The sequence below is a fragment of the Pinus tabuliformis genome, chromosome Q (assembly GCF_031772625.1).
Source record: "Pinus tabuliformis cultivar Carrire ecotype Pingquan chromosome Q, CPIR1, whole genome shotgun sequence".
Lineage (NCBI taxonomy): Eukaryota > Viridiplantae > Streptophyta > Pinopsida > Pinales > Pinaceae > Pinus > Pinus tabuliformis.
Window position 1 is genome coordinate 254,386,637 of NC_142296.1, and position 15,242 is coordinate 254,401,878.

Consider the following 15,242-nt stretch of genomic DNA (forward strand, 5'->3'; position numbering starts at 1 on the left):
AGATCATAGAAGGATAAAGATTTGTGTGAAGGAAGATCTGAGCAGCAAGGGCTTAATATTACTTATTACATTATCTTTGGGTGCAAAAACCTCATTCCAGTATCCCCCAATACTGCTTCATGTGAGACTGTAGCCTGTGTTATGCAGGTTGTTGCTGAAGGGGCCAACAATTAGGGTTTTGTTGGTTGACATGAATAACTCTAAACCTATGTCAGGCCCCCTTAAGCCAAAAAATGGTTTCGTTGCTGGGACCGAGACCTATCTAAGAGATGTGTGATAAATGGTTTCCTACGAAGAAAGAGATTGACAAGTGGATTGATCGAAATGTACACGTGTTCTTATCTCAGGAGAATAGGAGCCCCAAATTATCCAAGGAATAGTGGTTGCAGAGGTTTTTGTACACACACAAGACAAATGCATTCTTCTATTTCTTCCCTGATGAACTACATGAGTGGTTGTCTAAATTGGTTGATACTCAAGGGATGTGGAGGCTTGACATTCCTATAGTGTGGAATCCTGAATTCGTGTGACGTCTGGGGACATCAGGAAGCAATATCATGCGGGTTATGGATCACTAGATTGATCACACACTGGGAAGTTTTGTGACTTATTTCGTGATCTATAGAAGTATCAGCTATAGCAAAGAGGAATGAAGGCTCTTTAAAGGACCACGAGGTAATTATTTGAATGCATTAAAGATTGGGATTAAAATGTTGTTATGTGAAAAGAGGGTTATGCAGTTACCTTGATGTTTGGGGCTACGCAAAGTGGGAGATTCTTTAGAAAAAATGGAGGATCAAGCCCAGAATATAGTCCACTCATTGAACCCACTTCAAGTGATGATGAAGGGATGGTGCTGACTATGTCGTGAAGTGAAGTTTATTTAATTACTCAGTGTATCCCGAGGTTACTAGTGGGCTCCAGTATTGTAGAAATAATGCTACAACTCCTGGAGCTTCCTATCTCTAATTTTATCAACCCGGTAGTTCGTAACAAACTTGGAAGCGACGATGCTGTATGCACAAGTACTAGCTCTTGTCGCAGCTGTCACTTGGTCAGCTGGCACAAGTCCGCTAGGGCTCAAGCCAACTTCTATATGCTCTCAAAATAAGCTTTCTAAATGATGGACGAAGGCTATCTCAAAGGAAATTAACCTACTTTGCAATAATGAACTGAAAGCCAACAAAACAGGGAAACCCTAGTAAACCCTAAGCTGACTAGTTTAATCTCTATGATGCAATGGTGGGAGTGAAAACTTCTAGAAATGATACCATTACTCCAAGTGATATGAGATGCATGAATTTAAGCTACTTCTACTAAAAAGAACATTGTTTTTGTATTTTTGCTTAAGTGGTTGGAGTTATTATGATTTTGTTTCTTATTAGGGTTTGACTGTGCAGGGGTAGTTCGAAGGGAAAGAAAGCTTGGGAAAGGTCAGGAAGGCTCAGAGAGGTTCCAGAGGATCCAAAACATCATTCCACAGAAGTCCACAACGTTCAGGTGCTCGGCAACCGAGGTTACAGGTTTCTACAGGATGTCTGCAGGGGATCCTACAGGAAGCTCGGGATTTCTACACGAAGTCTGCTAACTTCTACAGGATGTTCTGTGGTTGGAGTTTTGGGTGATGGAGGAGTGGAGGAGTTGTATGGGTGGATAGGTAGAATGGAAATGGAGCTTATGATGGCTCAGAAACAGAGATATGAGATGAGGAAAGAGTGGGTACAGTTGGTTGGTGGATAGAAGGGTGGAAGCAATGAAAAGTCCAAAAAGATGGAGCTACGTGAATAGTAGAAGTGTTGGAAGGCAAACGAGCTGAACAGAGGTTGGGTAGGTGACTTTAGGCGTGGTTGAGAAGAAGAAGAAGATAACAGAGTGATGCAACGCAGTGTAAAGGAAACAAATCTGCAAAAAACCAAGAATTCATCAACCTATCCTAACTGTGTTATTAAATCAACGAACAACAAGGTAAACTTCAGAGAAAAATCATGCATGGAGTTGGAATGAAGAAATACTGCTCAAGATCAGAATGCATGGATGGATCTACGATTAAAATGACTGTGTTGCAGCTTGAATGAAAGTGTATGACTGCGTTTTTGGTGGCTGGTACAGTCTACACCCCCAATCTCTAAACAGAGATGGCAATGAGTGCACTGTCAGCCTTTTCTTGGAGCTCTAATGAATACTGATCCTCCTACTCTAATCTAAGCAACTAAAAGCACTTGAACTGTAAACTAATCCTACTCAATCACATAAAAGAAATCAAATTAGCAGACTGTAATTTCTAAATGCATGTCAAAACAGAGGAATAAAGTGCTGAAAAGAAAGACAAGTAACAATACAAGGAAGAGGAGGTCTATTGCTCTCAGGTTGGGCCCTAACCTGAGAGCTATAACTCCCTTAAAAACTCAGAATTGAATCCAAAGCTGCCTGCCTTTATTGAATAATCATGAATCTAACATCATGCCAAAACTGGCTTACAAAGAGCAAAAACCGAGCTGTAGCTCGTGCTTAGAAATTGCAACAGTAGTTCAAAAGTTCAAAAAGCTTCTATCAAAGGCTACGGCCTTAATATTTATACATGATGAGGATCCACCTGGCTTCCTCAATACGTGGAGCTTGGCTGTCCAACTAAAAGTCAAACTGCTGTAAATTGTTGTTCCTGTAGAATCCGTTGGCTGCCTTTAAGCTCGGTGGGGAAAGCTGTTGGAGCTCGAAGTTAGGGTGGAGATCACGAGGGAGGTCATTTAAGGCTAGACAATCCTCCCTATAAACCTGCAATGCCACCTTTGTTGTCTCCTTGTCTCCTTCTGCATGGTCTTTGCTCCCTTTAATGCCAAAAAACCTGAAATCATCATGTATTAGCCACATAGATATAATGCCTGCCCTTCTTCCTACAAATAACACGAATATACCAAGAAATGAATGCATAAGTGATAAAAGATGAAGGGTTGAGCAAGGTAAGTAGGCCAAATGAGCCCAAATTGTTACCAAAAATTGGGGCTCATCATCACCCCCCAGCTAAAATATTTGCTCATCCTTGAGCAATTTTGCCCCAGCTCCTTGTCCTTGGCCGAGAACTAGGCGCCGGAATACGCTCTTTCTTTCCTACTTTTGGTGGCTCTGTCTGTTCTGCCCTTGGTGGCGATGAGGCTGCCGCTCCTTCACTCTTCTCTGTTTCCTTGACCTTGAGCCGGGCTTTTGAAGCCGGTTGGTCTATCCTTCTTTTCCACGTAGTTGTTTTTGGGCTCCCCCTCTCGTAGGTGACCGATATCTTCGAGGGGGACCTCTCACTGGGTGAAGTAGGGGCATCCCCTTTAGTGATTTGGCTGCTGGATGGGGGTTGTGGCTTGCCCGTCTTTATTCTCGAACTTCTTCGAACTTCAAAGTATAGAGGGGTCTCCCTCTTTCTCTTTTCTTTTGGCTTAGGTGGCATGTTGAGGCCAGCCAGCACAGCTGCTGCCTCCCTTTCACGGATATCAGCTTTCTTCTCCTTGGGTTTCACCTTTTCAGGGCTTCCTGTAGAAGACCCTGTTTTAGCCAATTTCGGGCTTCCTGTAGAAGACCCTGTCTTGGTAATTTTCGGCTTCCTGTAGAAGACCCTTTTTCTGTTTTCGGGCTTCCTGTAGAAGCCTGTTTCTGCTTTCCTGTAGACACAGGTGTCACCACCTTGGCTTGCTTTGCTGCATGGGTTTTGCTTTTTGGTTTGGTTGCCGGTGCTGATGAGGTACTTGTGCTGATGTGGACCTTCTTAACTTTGTCCGTTCTGCTCTGCAACCTTTTCTCTCTTGCTGACAAGATGGGTGTGTCACCTTTTTCCTCAGCATCCTTTTTCTCGTGCTTCCTCCTTTGTTCTTTCTTCTGCACTGTGGTCGGGGTCTTCTGGCCTGCTTCTTTCTTTCCCGCGGCCACTGCTTATTTTTCCTCACTGCTGGAGGAACCATTTTCTTCAGTCAACATCCTTATGTCTCCATCTCTTGTCAAATTTCTGAATGCTTCCCATGAGAGGGGAACCTTATATGAATGAAGCACATCCTCTACAAGAAGTTTGATCAATCCATGGTGGGCTACCTGATCTGGTATGCCTTCTTTTAACTTTGTGGCACACTCAATTAGAGACTGTAGCAGAAATAGGGGATGCTCAGTTTGTTTTCTACAGGAAGATCAATCTGGTGCCTCAATTCAGTGAGCAACTGAAAGTGATACCCGTACACAATGCTAAAACGGCCTTCACAGGTTATATACTTCATGATCTGTAGGCTAACTTCATTCCATGGTGGCAGAAAACTGGTTCTACGCACCCCATTTTTGTCCTCCGTGAATTCCTCCTCAGGTGGAAAGAATTCTTTCTTTGTCTGCTGGCTCAAATTCCTTTCTTCCTTATCCCATGGCAAACCCATTGGAAGTTCAGTAATTCGACTGATATATTGTGGGGTGAGCTTGAGGCTTAGGCCCCTGAAGTTCACGGTGGCCAATGTTTTGGATTTCGGCCTCAAAGCTTGTAAAAATTCTTCTGCCACTTCGTCGTCATAACCCTGCAACTTGTCACAAAAGGATATCCATTGTGCTCGTGTGAAGAGCTCCACCACCTCCTGGTTTTCTCTTAACTTTGATGAATCAGTGGGTTCCCGTCTAATAAACCCACCCGGCATGATAAAAACTGTTGCTAGAGGTGGCGAATGCGGAAGAAATTTAGCCTACTGAGACAGAGCGTAGAATTACGCTTCTGTTGTGCAAATAATCCACAAAACTTATCCCTGAGGACCTTAACACAGTTTAATTACACTGTCATCCTGTAGAACGATAGTCTATGCACAGCAAACAACACTTGCAACAACTTTCTACGACCAGACTGTAGACGACGATTCTGCCACCTTTAAAAACCAATTGCATGGAGAGTTGAGGGTTACCTTTTTATCTGCCACCTTTTTACGTGAGGAACCCGCCTTCCTGTAGAAACAGCTTTCCTGTAGGAGCAGCGCGTGATTCCTAGGGAAGATTGTAGTTGGTCTGCACTCTCGGGGTTGCTTCACAGCCGTTCTGATAGCCAAAGGCTCGGAGTTTCAAACTGCAGAGGGATCTGAATGTTCGCTCGAGTTTCAAACGGTGGATGATAAATGCATGCGGGCAATCTAGCCGATTAGATTTGAATCGGCGGAATCTGTGGCGCGGGGGTGAGCTGTCCCCGCCGGACCATTGGATGACGTCGTTCCATCATTTATCTGCGAGTTCACTTACGACTGCATCATCCCTCCAGCAGATCCGCCGCCGTTTCTTCTGCTAAATCCGTTTTTCCCGACAGGGATTGTTCTCACGTGCGTGCTGCCCATTCCTTTTGTCATGGCCGCCACCCAAACATCTGACTAGACCATTAATCGGTCGACGTGGCCAGTCAACTGGCCATACAGCCGCTAAACCCATTCACTTCACACTTTGCAAGCAATTCAAAGTAAAATTCATGCAATCTGATGGAAGGAAGGGTCGAGACACTTACCTGCGCGGCTGCAACACGATTTTTCGGGTTTTGGACGATGATGAATGGATCTATCTGCTGCTGGTGAATTTGCACAGGCGCGGAGGTTCACGTTTACAGGCTGTCGACGATGGAGTTGATGCTTGGCTGCATGCGTCCGCATTCATTGCATATGGCCAGCTCTGTGAATAGTATACACTCTAGCGGGCTTAACTGTGACAGGACTCCCGCGGGATGTCTTGTAACAGTTCTTCCTCCTTGGGTGCATGCTGCACGACGAAGGATCTGGCCGCCCGATCACGCTCCCAGGGCTTCTGGATGACTGGGATGGATATGGTATGAGATCTCAGTGTTTTTTTATTCGAAAATTGCTTTTCCTTGATAACTCATCGATCTGCTTTGCTGGTGCAGGTAACTTCGTTGCATGTCGACAAGGAGGGTAGGACGAGGTGACAACAATGTGCAAGGGAGATAACAATAGCTTGCATGCGTCCAAACCGATCCTTAGTCGTTAGATCTCCTCATAAAATGGATTCTGGGCCGTCCTGAACTTCTACAGGAAGTTTCCTGTAGAAATACAGAGCTTCCTGTAGAAAGGTTGCGTTTCCTGTAGAGAGTCTGCACCTTCCTGTAGAAAATCTGCATCTTCCTGTAGAAAATCTGCGTCTTCCTGTAGAAAATCTGCGTCTTCCTGTAGAAGACTCAAGCCGTAATAAAATTGCACATACCTTGGAGAAAATGAGTATTCTTGGAGGAGGTGCTGGTGAGGTCTCCTGACAGCATGATAAGGATCCTTGGCTTTGAGTTGAGAGGCTTCCTCTCCTCCATAGAACACCTGCAACTTGCATGCAATTTTACATTATGAATTTGCTGACCTTGTTTTTTTCTTTTTTTTTCTCTTTTTCCTTTTTTTTTTTGAAAGATAACAAGGGCGCCTCATTGAGGTTTTCACCCTTGCCATCTGCCTTAAGCACCTCAGAGAGGTTTTCACTCAAGGATCTTTTTCCAATCTCTTTTTTTTTTTTTTTTTTTGAAAGACAATAGGGGTGCCTCAATGAGGTTTTCACCCCTACCACCTGCCTTGGGCGCCTCAGAAAGGTTTTCACCCAAGGATCTTTATTATTATTATTTTTGTTTTTTTTATAGATCTTTCAGGGTATGCCCAAAGGAGAGGCAGAACCCTTCTCTATGACCAATACTGATTTCTCCATAGTTTTGATGAACTCTTGTCTTGAGAGAGGCTTCCTGTAGATCTTCAGTCGATGCCCATTGACAAGCATGGGGATGGCTTCCTCATCAATGGTCTGAATAAGAACAGATCCATTGTCATGACATGTTTCCACTGCATATGGTCCTAGCCATCTGGTTCTCAATTTCCCCTTGAAATCTTTGTATCTGGAGTCATACAACAAGGCCCAATCTCCCGGCTGAAATTGCTTGTCATGGAGATGTTGGTCATGCCACACCTTTCTCTGAAGTTGAACCACTTCTGAGTGAAGGAGGGCCTGCATTCGGTGCTCATCCAGTCCATTCAGCTGCAATAAACTTTCTTGTTGTGCATGGCTGAGATCTAGGTCCAGCTGAGCTGCCATCCTCAAAGTGTTGTATTCAAATTCAATGGACAGCAAAGCTTTCTTCCCATAGACCAGCTCATAAGGTGTGAAGCCGGTGGTGGTCTTCCAGGTGGTGTTGTAAGCCCATGTGGCCTCAACCAGGCGATCTGCCTAGTCCTTTCTGCTGCTGCTCACCACCTTGGTCAAGATCCCTTCTAATGCTCTATTGGTGACTTCCACCTGCCCATTTGCTTGAGGGTGATAGGGGGTGGAAGTCCTATGCTTGATCTTGTGGTGAGCTAGTAAGTCTTCAACCAGGTTGGATGTGAACTGGCCCCCTTGATCGGTGACTAGCTCTCTTGGGTAGCCAAACTTGTAGAAGATGTTTTCTTTTAAGAACTCGGCCACCTTTTCTTCTGTTGTTGCTTTGATTGCTTTAGTCTCTACCCACTTTGTCAAGTAGTCAGTACACACAATGATGTAAGACCTTTGCCTCAAAGGAGGGTTGATTGGACCCACAAAGTCCATGCCCCACTTCTCAAATTGCTCAAGAGTCACTTGAGGTTGGAGAGGCATCTCATCCCTTTGAGTCGGTTTCCCCATTCTTTGGCATTGGTCACATTGGCTGATATATCTTCTGACATCTTGATGAAGTGTGGGCCAATAGTAGCCTGCCTGCAGGATCTTGAAGGCAGTTCTCTTTGCTACAAAATGTCCTCCACAAGGCCCATCATGACGGGTGAGGAGGATATCAAGGACTTCCTCCTCCCTTACACAACGCCTTAAGATCTGATCGGGGCCAAGCTTGAATAGATTGCCCCCGATCCAAGTAAATGAGGCACTTTTTCTGATGATTCTGCTCTTCTCTCTTGAAGATAGGTGCGAAGGGAACTGTGATGAAACAAGGTAGTTTGCTATATCAGCAAACCATGGAGAGAGTGCTGAGATAGCAAACAGATGTTCATCAGGCATCTGGTCATCCACTATTCCATCCTCATCTGTAGACAAATCCAATCTAGATAAAAAGTCAGCAACAACATTTTCTTTACCTGGTTTGTCAACAATGGTCAAATCAAATTGCTGCAACAAAAGTAACCATCTAATAATACGAGCATTCACATCTGGTTTATTCATTAAATATATAATTGCAGCATGGTCATTATGTACAAATGTTTGATAGCCAGTGATATAATGTCGGAACTTGTTCAGTGCATGGACCACAGCCAAAAACTCTTTCTCAGTCACAGTGTAATTCAGTTCAGCTTTGGACAAGTTTTTACTAACAAAGTAAATGGCATATGGAAGTTTTTGTTCAACTTGTCCTAAAGCTGCACCTATGGCTTTGTTTGAGGCATCAGTGTGGATGTGGAAAGGTAGGGCCCAGTTTGGACCTCTCAATATTGGGGCTGACACCAACTTGTCCTTTAATTCATTCAAAGTCCTCTGACAATCATCAGTCCACTTAAACTCCACATCTTTTGCCAACAGGCCAAACAATGGCGAGGCTAGCTTGCTGAAGTCCTTAATGAATCTCCTGTAATACCCTGCTAATCCTAAGAAACTCCGAACATCCCTTACCTTTTGAGGAGGTGGAACCTTCTTGATGAGAGCAATTTTGTTAGGATCCACCTGTAACCCTTGGCAAGAAATGGTATGGCCTAGCACGGTCCCTTCAGTCATCAGGAATTCACATTTTTCAGGACTAAGGGACAGGTTCATCTCAATGCATTTGGTTAGGACTTTTCCCAGATTGGACAATGCTTCCTGGAAATTGGTCCCATAAGGAGTGAAGTCATCCATATAGATTTCCACTGCATCGTGGACCAGCTCCGAGAAGATGCTCAAGACAGCTCTCTGGAAGGTAGCAGGAGCATTGCATAGCCCAAAGGGAAGAACTCGGTAGGCAAAGGTACCCCAAGGACAAGTGAAGGTGGTCTTATCTTGGTCTTCCGGGCTGATTTGGATCTGGTTGTACCCGCTAAACCCATCCAGGAAAGAGAAGAACTTCTTTCCTGCCAATCCATCCAACACTTGATCTATGAAAGGTAGAGGGAAATGGTCTTTCTTGGTAGCTTTGTTCAGTTCTCGGTAGTCCACACAAATTCTCCATTTCCCATTCTTCTTGGGAACCAACACCAGAGGGGACACCCATTCACTATCTGAGATGGGGTAAATGAATCCGGCATCCAACAGTTTTTGCAATTCTTCCTTGACAATGTCCTTAAGGGCTGGATTCATTCTCCTCTGAGGTTGCCTAACCGGTTTCCAACCCTCTTTGATGTATATGTGATGGGTACAGACCGAGGGATGGACTCCTTTCATCTCCTTATAGCTCCAAGCAAAAGCATCTAGGTGACTGGCCAACAGGGTACACAGCTCCTTTTCCTGGGAAGGAGACAGGGAGGAGCTGATCTTTAACGTTCTCTCAGGGCCGAACTCCACATTTTTGACTCTGGGAGTGACAGGGTTGGTCGTACAAAGATCCACTAAGGTGCTGGCTTGGGCATCCTCCACCAATTTTTCTAAGGATTGTGCACTGGAAGGTGGATTCTGGATCAAGGTCTCAATCAAGTCATCCTCGGTTGGGGGGTCTCTTCTAGTGGTATCTAGGGTGCACAAAGGTGCTGAGTATACTTCATCCTCTTCTCCTTCCTCCAACCAAAGTGGTAAGTCATTCTCTAAGGAAGGTTGGGCAGGAGGGTATAGGACTAGCTGCTTGGACATAGGACCATTTTTCATGGTCATATTTCCTGCACGACAACTTATGTAAGCATCTGCAGTGGCTAACCAAGGCCTTCCCAAAATAAGAGGATATCCAGTAAGCTTTGCCTTGGGTTGCAGAACCAAGAAATCTGCAGTGTATTCCCAAGAGTCGACAGAGACCAAGACATCCTCCACAATCCCTTCAGGAGTCACAGTGGAGCGATCTGCTAGTTGCAGAACTGTCGAGGTCTTCCTCAAGGAACCCTGAAGATTGAGTTTGAGCATGGTATCCCTGGTCATCACATTAATGGCAGCCCCCAAATCAATCAGAGTGTGAGGTATGATGATGCCATTGATGTGGACATCTACTACAGGACTCCCAAGATCTAGATACTTTGGGCAGATGACTTGTCCTAACATAAGGTCAGACAGTTGTCCTAAGACATTGATGGTTGAAGCATCTCTCTTTCGTCTGCCTGGGTGTTTGAAACACTTTTCCTTAACCAGTTTGTTGTATATTGGCACATCCTTGATGGCTTGGAGAAGTGGTATTTTCACACACAACTGCTTGAGCTCACCCAGAAGCTCATCCTCCTCTGGGTTGGGTTGTGTGGTGGCTGTTAGTCTCTCAGGAAAGGGTGGAATAGCCTTTGGTTCACTTTCCTGTTTATCTTCCTCATCCTCTGGGGGAGGAGGTTGGCGATCTGGAAGAGTCTTGCCAGATCGACGATTGATCTCCTGGATCTCCACAGCATAAGTAGGGCATGATGTTTCCCCAGTGTATACCTGCTGGGCCTGTCTATTGTTGGGGTTCGGGTTCGGTTGAGCAGGTATTTGAGGTTGCCTTGGAGGAGCAGGAGGTAATGGTTGAGGTTGAACTGGTGGTGGAGGCAAAATGGCAGGAGGAGTGTTGTATTGGGGCCTCCACCCCGACTGAGGTGCATTCCACTGAGGCTGTGGCTGGGCATGTGAGTGATAAGAATGAGTAGTGGGTTGAGTAGGGTACTGAGGTGGATAAGACCATGGAGGAGGCATAGACCAGGAAGGATGAGCAGGGGGACCCCAGGAAGGCATAGGAGTCGATTGGTTGGGGCTGTAATAAGCTTGAGGTGCCCCTTGCATCCCCTGCTGGTAAGGTCTAGGTCCTTGTGGCCTCCTTTGGTTGAGGTAATAGAGAGGTTTAGTGGGAGCTTCTATCCCTTGGTACATGGCTTTAAATCCAGGTAAGGTTGGACATTGGTTTGTGGGATGGTCCTCTTCACAAACGAAACACACTTCAACCGAATGCAATGGACATTCGTTCTTAGGGTGTCTCCTGGTACATATAGGGCAGAAGATAGCCAAGGCTCTCTCAGCTTCTTCCTTCTTCTGCTGGATCCTGAATGTGTCCAGCTGCATGGCAATGGTCTGTCTCACCTCACTCTTAAGATCTTCCAATTGATTTGCAAACTCATGTTTGGAGAAAGGGACACCAGTTGAGAGGAGGTTTCCTCTACCTCGTTTCCGAGCTGCCCTGGAGTCGTTTCTAAACACAGTCTTGATGTCCTCATAAGGCAGTTGGTAAATGTCCCCCCCAGCTAACATGTGAAGGGTATCTAAGAGGTCTTCAGGGAATCCTCGGAGTAGGACCAACCTGAGGGATTCAGGGTCAAGTGTGCACCTGGCCCGCTTATAGCTAAGTTGGAACCTCTCCTCATAATCCTCTAAGGACTCATCATTTCCCATGGTCATCCGAAAGATTTCTCCCTTGGTTTCCTTGGACCTACAGTAGTCCCGGTACTTGGTATTGAAAGCTTGCTGCATCTGAGCCCAAGTAGTGATACTATTCCCAGGTAAGCCCATGAACCAGCGTAATGCTGCATCCTTAAGAGTGGAAGGGAAGAGTTTCAGCTTCTGCTCATCTTCAGTATAGTCATAGGTTCTACAAAGGACAGCAAACTCAAACAGGAAGGTATCAGGATCTTCATAGTCAGTCCATGGAAGTGAGGTAAAGCGGAGGGGCTAATGTTCTTCATTTTCATCTCTCCATTGGTCTCTTGGATGGGGAAGGCAGCTTCTATTCTCTCATCTTCTCTTCTATTGTCAACCATAGCTTCAGATGGGATGGTCTCTAATTCTTCTTCTGCTGTAGGATCTTCGTATATCTCAGGAGGTTCACCTATAGGTTCTTCTGGATCACTGTCACCGAAGAAGAGAGAAGGGTGACTCAGTGATGTGGTGGGGGTGTTGGGTAAGAATTTGCCTGTTTTATCTCGATTCCTACGAGGCATGAAATGGAAAGACTTTTTTTTTTTTTTATTGCTTTTGTTTTTTCTTTGGTACCTGCAAAACTGAAACAAATTGATCTACAACTAACTATCTTACTGAAATAAAGATGCAGAATTAAATTGAAAGCATGAAAGAACTAATCTACTTTGCTCAAATGAAATTGCAGGAATGAAAATGCTAGTCTACGCTTGCAGAATTGAAACACTAATCTACGCTTGCAAAATTGAAACACTAATCTACGCTTGCAGAAATGAAATGCTAATCTACGCTTGCAGAAATTAAATTGTAGAATTGAAATGCTAATCTATGGAAGCAGGAAATGCTAATCTATGAAAGAAGGAAATGCTAATCTATGAAAGCAGGAAATGTCTATGCTGCTTTTGCAGAATGGAAATGAAATAAACTACTTAGCAGAAGGCAAGATTAAGAAAATAGAAGAAAAGCAACAATTACTAATACTCTTACGCTTCCCCGGCAACGGCGCCAAAAAGATGGTGGGCTCCAGTATTGTAGCAATAATGCTACAACTCCTGGAGCTTCCTATCTCTAATTTTATCAACCCGGTAGTTCGTAACAAACTTGGAAGCGACGGTGCTGTATGCACAAGTACTAGCTCTTGTCGCAGCTGTCACTTGGTCAGCTGGCACAAGTCCGCTAGGGCTCAAGCCAACTTCTATATGCTCTCAGAAGAAGCTTTCTAAATGATGGACGAAGGCTATCTCAAAGGAAATTAACCTACTTTGCAATAATGAACTGAAAGCCAACAAAACAGGGAAACCCTAGTAAACCCTAATCTGACTAGTCTAATCTCTATGATGCAATGGTGGGAGTGCAAACTTCTAGAAATGATGCCATTACTTCAAGTGATATGAGATGCATGAATTTAAGCTACTTCTACTAAAAAGAACATTGTTTTTGTATTTTTGCTTAAGTGGTTGGAGTTATTATGATTTTGTTTCTTATTAGGGTTTGACTGTGCAGGGGTAGTTCGAAGGGAAAGAAAGCTTGGGAAAGGTCAGGAAGGCTCGGAGAGGTTCCAGAGGATCCAAAACATCATTCCACAGAAGTCCACAACGTTTAGGTGCTCGACAACCGAGGTTACAGGTTTCTACAGGATGTCTGCAGGGGATCCTACAGGAAGCTCGGGATTTCTACAGGAAGTCTGCTAACTTCTACAGGATGTTCTGTGGTTGGAGTTTTGGGTGATGGAGGAGTGGAGGAGTTGTATGGGTGGATAGGTAGAATGGAAATGGAGCTTATGATGGCTCAGAAACAGAGATATGAGATGAGGAAAGAGTGGGTACAGTTGGTTGGTGGATAGAAGGGTGGAAGCAATGAAAAGTCCAAAAAGATGGAGCTACGTGAACAGTAGAAGTGTTGGAAGGCAAACGAGCTGAACAGAGGTTGGGTAGGTGACTTTAGGCGTGGTTGAGAAGAAGAAGAAGATAACAGAGTGATGCAACGCAGTGTAAAGGAAACAAATCTGCACAAAACCAAGAATTCATCAACCTATCCTAACTGTGTTATTAAATCAACGAACAGCAAGGTAAACTTCAGAGAAAAATCGTGCATGGAGTTGGAATGAAGAAATACTGCTCAAGATCAGAATGCATGGATGGATCTACGATTGAAATGACTGTGTTGCAGCTTGAATGAAAGTGTATGACTGCGTTTTTGGTGGCTGGTACGGTCTACACCCCCAATCTCTAAACAGAGATGGCAGTGAGTGCACTGTCAGCCTTTTCTTGGAGCTCTAATGAATACTGATCCTCCTACTCTAACCTAAGCAACTAAAAGCACTTGAACTGTAAACTAATCCTACTCAATCACATAAAAGAAATCAAATCAGCAGACTGTAATTTCTAAATGCATGTCAAAACAGAGGAATAAAGTGCTGAAAAGAAAGACAAGTAACAATACAAGGAAGAGGAGGTCTATTGCTCTCAGGTTGGGCCCTAACCTGAGAGCTATAGCTCCCTTAAAAACTCAGAATTGAATCCAAAGTTGCCTGCCTTTATTGAATAATCATGAATCTAACATCATGCCAAAACTGGCTTACAAAGAGAAAAAACCGAGCTGTAGCTCATGCTTAGAAATTGCAACAGTAGTTCAAAAAGCTTCTATCAAAGGCTACGGCCTTAATATTTATACATGATGAGGATCCAGCTGGGTTCCTCAATACGTGGAGCTTGGCTATCCAACTGAAAGTCAAACTGCTGTAAACTGTTGTTCCTGTAGAATCCGTTGGATGCCTTTAAGCTCGGTGGTGAAAGCTATTGGAGCTCGGAGTTAGGGTGGATATCACGAGGGAGGTCATTTAAGGCTAGACAATACTCCCTATAAACCTGCAATGCCACCTTTGTTGTCTCCTTGTCTCCTTCTGCGTGGTCTTTGCTCCCTTTAATGCCAAAAAACCTGAAATCATCATGTATTAGCCACATAGATATAATGCATGCCCTTCTTCCTACAAATAACATGAATATACCAAGAAATGAATGCATAAGTGATAAAAGATGAAGGGTTGAGCAAGGTAAGTAGGCCAAATGAGCCCAAATTGTTACCAAAAATTGGGGCTCATCAGTTACCTCATCCATCCACTCCACCTCCACCTCCACCTTTGCCTCGTACACCTACACCTTCACCTCCTCCACCTCCACTTCCACCATTCAACATGGAAAACATGGTGAAGATGTCGATTTTTAAAGGAGTCAGATGAGAAGATCTCGAACAATTTTGGTTTGTCACAAGAGTTTTATGGACAACACAAAAAATTACAGATGATAACATCAAGAAAGTGCAGCTGGTTACAGTCTTATAGGATCGTGCATTAACATGGTACATCAAGTATTGCACTGACTTTCCCAATGCAACATTGTTTGAGACCCAACAAGCTCTGAATAAGGAGTTCAGCAAGCCTAAGTCAGAGGCACAGTTAGTAATTGAGTTTAAGGGAATCCAACAGAAGGTAGATGAGACGCCTTGGGATTTTGATCAAAGGCTGAAATATATGATTAGGCAAGACAATATGATAATTACACACTCCCAACATCACGACTGGTATATAGCATCACTCTTACTGCACTTGAGAGTGCCTCTATTGCAGTAGAAGATAGCAACACAAGTAGAAGCCTTAGAGATTATGATGAGGTTGGATGCTCTGCCCATACAAGATATGAATCTGGGAGTGAAACAAATTCACTCACAGCGGGAGAGACTGCACTTGGAATTGTAGAGTCTGAAGAAAGGAA